This window comes from Cupressus sempervirens, chromosome 6, assembly GCF_028749045.1.
Source record: "Cupressus sempervirens isolate cs-2001-9-10 chromosome 6, ASM2874904v1, whole genome shotgun sequence".
Taxonomy (NCBI): Eukaryota; Viridiplantae; Streptophyta; class Pinopsida; order Cupressales; family Cupressaceae; genus Cupressus; species Cupressus sempervirens.
Window position 1 is genome coordinate 545572869 of NC_143123.1, and position 8409 is coordinate 545581277.

Here is an 8409-nt window from a genome sequence, read left to right on the forward strand (position 1 = left end):
ATAAGGGTTTTTTGGGCACTCTGAGCTCAACAGTGATGTTTGTTTGGGCTCAAAGTGACTTGAATGTCAATAACCCCCTACATTCAATCTAAAATCACTCTAAAAAATGAAACCCTCTGATAGAAAAACATTGATCCAAAAACCAAGCCAATCTTCTCATAATTAGAACATGGGCATAAAGATTTGGTGCTCTGATACCATGTTGAAGTTGATGAAAGATCAACCCCACGACTCCCAAGAATCACCTGCATGTAAACACCTATTACAAAAAGAGAGAAGAAAAAGTTATGGAGGTTGGAATTCCCAAATCCATAAATGAGACATTCTTGATCTGCTAGCAAAAAGGGGATTGCTATGATCAAAACCGAATTAATACACTAGTAAATTTTGACACATTTTTTGATGAAATTTGGTCAAAATTTCAATGCATGGTGGTCAAATTTGCGACCAAGTTGTGTGTTGCTATTTTTGTTGTCAAAATTTTGACAAATCCTCCAATTGTTCAGAATTTTGACCAAGTATTTGGTTGAAATAGACTACATTTGGTCTGAGCATTATTGGTGGCCATTGGTCAAAATTTTGACCAATCTTCATCAAAAATTTAACCAAACAACGGTCAAATTATTGGTCTAATTTTTTATCAATCTTGGTCGAAATGGCCACAAAACAATGGTCCAATTATTGGTCAAAATTTTGACCAATATTAGTCGAAATGACCACCAAAGTGTGGTCAAAAGTTTGACCAATTATGGTCTATCAATGACTAGGATGCCAAACCCACAACCAATGGATTGTTCAAAATTTTGACCAATTATGGTCTTTCATCGACCACCATGCCATACTCACAACCAAAGCATTGCTCAAAATTTTGACCAATATTTAGTATAAATGTCGACCAAGATTGGTTGAAATTTTGACCAATCTAATTTCTTTAAAAAAAATTAGTGCAAGATAATTGTCCAAAGTAATCACCAGTCTAGTCAATGATTAGTTTGGATATTTATCTTCGAGTATTTGGTGTGTCTACTACCACCTTGACATAAGATTTCATAGACCTATATTGATGGCACTACAAGTGGCTATAGATGGATGAGGTTCTGATATTATCTGCATATACAAGTCCAAATGTGATTGTACCTTGATCATTGTCTACATATGGAGTTGGGGGTGGAGTTCTTAATCAAAGATGTGTAAGGTTAGGAGTTTGCAATGAGGGCAGCCTCTACTAAGACAACTTTCCTTATAAAAATATAAATAAACATTAGAATTGTTGACATATATTATCCATTGAATGGACCCAAAACTAGGGCTTAAAATCTTGATGGAGTCAAGAAGTAGTTGGGTTAAATACATTTCAATATAGACTATGGGGTGAACTTTCAAGCTAGCCCATTTGTTAGAGTTAGTGTTGCACCATATGACTCCCTGGATGTGAAACAACATTATGAAGAAAAGGGTGAAATGTTAGTTTAAGTAGTGAAAAATACACCCACCTAATATATTTAATTTTAAAACTCCTTCTAGATGGAAATTGTCACATGTCTTTGAAGATAACAAATCTAGCCACAAATCATACCTATATCATTGACTATATGTAAATATTAAATCAAAAAAAAATCATAAGATCTCTATTAGGCTACCACTAGCTAGTTATGTATACAGTATGTAAAAAGGGAAGTAAAATTTTATATGGATCCAAACAAAAGGTCAATTAATTTAAGGTAAAGAGTCTCAATCGTAAAGATTGTACTCATAACCTTAGCCAATATCATAAGACATAATGAAGAAACTAAATATGCTCTATAAATGATAAAACTACTAGCTCTACCACACCAACACATTCTTGGACTCATGGCATAAGGATCTATAACTTCTACTAGTCCAACTGCCCTTCTACTCTACTCCTATTACTACTACTCTACTCATATGCATATAGATAGAGACATTTTCATCAATTTAGATGATAATCATTAAAGTAGTCAAGATCAAATTAAATATAGAAAAAGATAACCACCATGGGACTACTAGCTTTGTATCTATGAAGTTTTTTTAACATTCATGCATGTTTAATTCAAATTCTATTAAATAATTTCCTATTTTCATGAGGCATGACATATGAAAATTGTATTTAATCATTTCCTACTTTCATGAAGCATTACATTTCAGTCTTTTATGATAAGATTTATGGCTTTTCACAATGAATGTTCTTATTTCATCCAAGTGTCTACAAGATGTCAGTATTGACAAGGACTCTTTTATAAAGGAACCTCTAGAGCAGTTTCTTGGAAGCTCTCTCTTTATGACTTTTCCCCTAAATTAGTTCCTTTTGTTGCTAATAAAAACCAATCAACCCTTAAATTCCATTTTACATTGTTTATGTGTGAGGCCTTCTCTCCATGTATCTTAATTATAATCTAATTCTAGCTTTAATTTAATGGAATCTACCTACTCTCAAACTTTTCCTTCTTTAAAATGGTTTATATTTACATTTTTAATATTCAAAGTTTGTATAATGCCAGTGTACCTGATCTCTATACAATGATTGATAAGATCCATCGTTTATAGTAATGTCTAAATAGGTCAAGTAGTTTTTGACAAAATTATTTAACTGCTCCAATAGGAACACCTTGAGTAAAGTTTACCAATGACCAATGTGAAATTTTGGTGCCCTTAAATGTCATTAGCAACACCAAATAGTAAGCCAAATCATAAATGAGTTATGAATAATAGAGCTTACTTACATAGGAAAGCCACTAATCAATACTAGAATCTAAAATATTTTGTCATTTCAATTTACATTAGAAAATGCTTCTTATCAAAAACACATTAATAATATTGTAAAGAAATGCATAATTTATAACTAAAAAAGTGTAGTCTTCCCCAACTTTAATGATATCAAAGTTAGATTCCCAAATTAGATCTTTCAAACTCGATTCTCAAATTTTCAAAATAGGTTGTCTTCACCTCTATTAGTTTTCTACAATAATTATAAAGATTTATCACCTTTTGTGCTTGAACATGAAAAACATGAAGACCTAAACAATCTTTTTCAAGGTTAAATATGTAAATACTCGCACAAAGTCAAAGTACATGTGATATTTTCACTCCATCACCCCATTGCAGATGGAAAACCATGGGAAACCTTTTTGCTTGGAAGTTTTGTGTTTTTCCTAGGGAGCCCTTGGCCAATATTTTTGCAAGTCTCAGGTAAGAAAACTCAGGAAACATAGAGGTTGGAGGGAGTGAGAAGTGAAGCATTTGAGTAGTAAAAGAATGAAAGTGTAAGGATTCTCTCAATCAACAAGTCAAACTCCTAGCACCTATGGAATACCGATCACCTAGTCTCCATCACTCTCACAAAATGTAAACTTTAGACCTTCATCTTTAAAAAATTTGTGCAAGCTCATGTTCACAACCAATGCTTAGATGATAACTCTAAGAAACCATAGGTGGTTGGACATTAGATGGTGAGTGTGAATCTTAGTTTCACGTGGAAAGAATAAAGTGCTATGTTGAGGAAGGCAATGAGGATTGGAATGAGTGTGAAGAAGTGAATCAATCTCATGAAGTACAAATATTAGAGAAAAAAAGTATTCTTTTGAAAGAGTACCCCAAAAAAATCAATGAACCATGTGTTGCAACCCTTTGGTATTTGTTAGCAATTGAGAGAAAAGTTGTAGCAAGCTATTAAACCTGTGGCATTGGAGAATAGGAATTCATGTAAGAGGATCAAAGGAAAGACATGGAGGAGTTCACAACTGAATTATATCATTGTGAGGGTGTGATAGAGAGAATATCAAGGTATGATGATATTCAAAATCAGTTTAAGAGCAGCTTCAAAAAGAAGAATTCAATCCAATGAACAAGAAGACTACCAAAAGCTAGTTAAGGCTAAAAAAATTTAAGCATCTACTTAAAACAAAAGAACCATTTGAGACTAAGAGCACAAATAGTCAAATGACCTATTGACCAAAACATTTAATATCATGAGCATTTTTATTTTAATCTATTACTACTGAACCTAATCAAAAGAAGCCATAAAGCACCTAGAACATACCAAAAACAAAATTCATAAAGCATGACAAACTTAATTAATATCTATGTGTGTGATAGTCATAGTGGATAAGTGAAGAATAAAGAGATAATCCTATGATTGTTAACAACTTTTTTAGGTGATGCATAACAATGGTAGTAGAAGATCAAAAGGATATGGTTACATGAAATTATTCTAAGGGCAACTTCAAAAGGAAGAACTCGGTCTAATGAACAAGAAAATAGTGTCAAAAGCTATTCAAAGCCTAATAGTTTAAGCATCTAACCAAAATGAAAGCACTATTATAGATATATTAAGACCACAATGGCATTAAGCATGATAGATTTAATTTTCTATGATAGTTTACACACCTACCTAAATGAAAGACCTATTATAGATGACACATTAAGAGCATAGTTAGTGAATGGAGTTTTGCATGAAATATTTAATACTGTGACCATTTTTTTCTTAATCTATTCGGACTCTAATTATTGGATCTAAGAGCATGTTAGCAAGAGTAGTCATTAAGCATGACAGAATTAATTTTTATGTATGTGTTATAAAAGTCATAGTTGATCAATAAAGAGATAATCTCATGACTGTCAACAAATTTTTTAAGTTATTCATAATAGTGGTAGTCAAAGATCAAAAGGGAGAGCAGTTTGAAAAGGAAGAGTTCAATCCAATGTAGAAGAAGACTGTTAGAAGACAGTCAAACTCATAATTTAAGGATCTCCCTATAATAAAAGCACTACTGTAGATATATCAAGAGAAGAATTAGTAAATGACCTTTAACCTAAAACATTTAATACCATGACCATATTCTTCTTAATCCATTCAAAAATGTAATAACCTATAGAATCTTATGCAACTACTACAAAAATTATTCAATCATAGTGAATAAGTAAAGAGTAAAGTGACAGTCTTATGGATGTTGATAGCTTTTCCAAGTGATGCATAGAAATGGTGGTAGAAGATAAAAAAAGGTGTGATGATATGAAATTAGTTTAAGGGTAGTTTCAAAAAGAATAATTCAATCCAATCAACAAGAAGACTTCAAAAGCTAGTTAAGTCAAACAAAATTGAAGCATCTACCTAAAACAAAAGAACCGTTTGAGAATAAGAACACAAACAGTCAAATGAACTCTATGAAAACTCATCTTCTCTAATGAATTCTATGTTTTTGATTCATTTATTTTGACAACCATCTTTTTTAACATCTATATATGGGTTGCATTGATGTAGTTGTTCAGGTTAAGTAATTTGTGAGGACATATTGTGATGATCAGGAGGGAATCATTTTAGGAATAGCTTTCCTTTAGCATTGTTTGAAGTTCATGATATGTTAAGAAGAGCTTAAGAATTTTCCTTCACAGTCTTAAAGTAAGTGAGTTTAATTCTTAGGTTTTGTAAGAAAATTGTAATAGGTTTTCCATCTAATACTTGAGAAGGTCTCTCAACTCTTGGAGATATGCATGTATTGGTAGACAATATTTTGATTTCTCATGACATATATAAAAAAAAATCTCTATCATGTTTAAATGTTGTCCAAAACAAGTCCATGAACCATTTGGAATGGTAAGTGTATGGAAGTAAGCTAGTTTTCAAACAAACTGTCATAAATAATTAGCCAAAATAAATCACAAATTAAAAATTTGGCATAGTTATAAATAAAGCATGTGGTTTAAATTTGTTGTAGGAATGAATACCTTGTATGGTGCTTTTCTTGTGCTCACTGCATTATTTTCATTGAAAATTGGAACTACACGTAGCTCTAGCAAAGAACCTATAGTTTCACTCAATTGTTTTCTAAACTCTACATCCTTATATTCATTATTAGTTACAAGAAGTTTCGATGATGAAACATCCAACTGCATGATAGAAAGACATACTTTAATTTGTGTAGTGTATTGAAATAAATTCTCTTTTCTATTTATGTCCTAAGAAAGTATATTGAGCATCAGGAAATATGACAATCATAAATAAGATTAAGGCTATTGTAAACTTGACTAAAAATACTATCATACATAGCCATGAGATGAATTTTCCCTACAATGACACATGGTTTTCCATCAAGTTCCACGTGTGGTTTCTGGAGATCTACAACAATATTTAATATCATAGACATCAATGTCAATATAATGAGTCTTATCAATTCATGGATAACAGGGATGCCAATGCAACCACATTAAATATGAATATGAGCATTATAGAGGATAGCAAAGCATGTTGAACAAGGTCAACCATACATTTCAACACACATTCAAACATTTGTCTGAACATGTAAGAAGAGTTACTACACTATTAATCAAAACATTTTTTCAACCAATTAAATACACTTTGATCCATGTCACAAACAACATCAATCTCTTTTGATAAGTTATCTAATCTTATTTGAATAAAAGAACCTATATTTGGTTTTAAATTCTATGCACTATCTTTTTAAGGTGATTGTAGATCATTATAAACAAATACCTTTGTAGGACATTTCTTCACTCTTTCCTTAGCGATGTGTTGAACATCCAGCAGAAACTTTCCATACTACTCATAGAGATCAAACAAATAGTCAAGCCCATTATTTTTTCCTCTTGCAAGTTCTCCTATTTCAGTTACAATAAAAGGGTGTTCTCTTTGCCTATCTTTGCCATCTTCTTCAGACTCTTTTGAGAACCTTCTCCTCTGCTTTTTGCAAGCTTTGAGTTATTGATCACTACAATAGTTGTTATTATTAGGTAGCATCATTAACCCACTCATTGTAGCACTCAAATGATTGCTATTTTGGAGCAGCAACACATTATTATTGCATGTATTTAGGTTCAATAGATAGTTATTATGTGAAAGAATCATAGTGCTATCTACATTAGGTTCTTCCACTGATAGACCTATATCAACAACCCAACAAAGTTATAATTATATGATCTAATAGAGCCTTATAATCCATATATAGTCCCTCTCTTCACCAAATATTAAAAAGAACCAATAAATCAAAGAATGCATTTCATATAGAAATGATGAATCTTAGAAGTTATTCAATCTCACCTCCTTCACCACTAATCATTATTCATGTCACATATATATTATATTTAATTACTAAAGTGTATTAGATTTCCACAATCTATACTAGATAATTATTTTCTCTTCTTGAATAGACTATAAGATAGTTTTGAGTATCAATGTTGATCATAGTACATGATTCATAATCAGAATGCCTTTTCTCATGATGTATAAGACATCCTTAAGCATGATATGAAATGCCAATGCTAAAAACTATCAAAAAATTGATCTCAGAAGAGAAAATTGCCATATTTGACACTATCAAAGAAGACAAGCTTTAAAACCCATTAAAGAGCTAAAGTATAAAAAATAATTTCATCTTTACAAATGATGCAACAATGGTACTTGGAATAATATGAACAATGAAATTGTTCTCAATTCTCATTTTAATGGAAGGGTGATTACAAGAAACTATTTCTACACAAAGGTATATACAATGCTACAAATATTTACTATTTTAATAGCCTTAGAGGCTACCTACTAATATGATCTAAATTATGTGACTTTGTGAAGAGAATATCAAGAGGAAAACATGAGGAAAATGTGGACACTAGAGTACAAAATATTGTTCTTAGAAGAACAAACTAGAGCTATCATGTGCAACTATATAATTGATTAATTTCTCAAGAGTATATATGTCCTCCAAAGGTAAAAAAGCAAAAAATAGAGTAATGAATCATCTATATGTGCACACAAAAACCAAGTATAATGATAACTCTTCCATTCAAACATATATAGAAATGAATAGGCACAAATTACCTTCCTAAGACAGTGTTTCTAAGGCATCCTCATCACTCTTGCATTATTTTACATCCATGATAGAAAAAGGTTCCATATGCTTCTTCCAATCTACTTCATCAAGCCTTCTCCTTTCTACCCTAATTATAGATATAATGTCGTATTTCTCTCCAAGATATAATATCGTATTTCTCTCCAATAAGAAGATCAAGGATGTATGTTTCAATCATGAACATAACAACAACATCCAACTCTTACCCAGTCAAATTGACCAACGTGTTTGTAGTGAAACCCATCTCAACCATCTTGCTCAGCATTCCCAAAGGACTGATTAATAAATATTTGCCAAAATTGAGAGATGATAGAAAACTATACATGTAATCTCTTTCTATAATAGAGGGGTAACCAAATTTTGGTGTAAAATGATCTTTTGTTTCAGAGACAAGAATAGAAGTATGTGATAACATTTATTTTTTGTTCCATGCATATATTAGTCAGTGTATTTATTATAGGTTAGATTAGAAATCTAAAGACAAATAAAGATTTGTTTCTCTTTTTGATTTAACAAACTAACAAAGTGGTCA

At 31.3% G+C, this 8409-nt stretch overlaps 1 pseudogene; it reads right to left on the reverse strand.

Moving 5' to 3' along the window:
• The window catches only part of LOC149553404 (floricaula/leafy-like protein), a 91852-nt pseudogene extending 83710 nt beyond the window's left edge, over positions 1–8142 (reverse strand).
• Between the last annotated feature and the right edge of the window lie 267 nt (positions 8143–8409).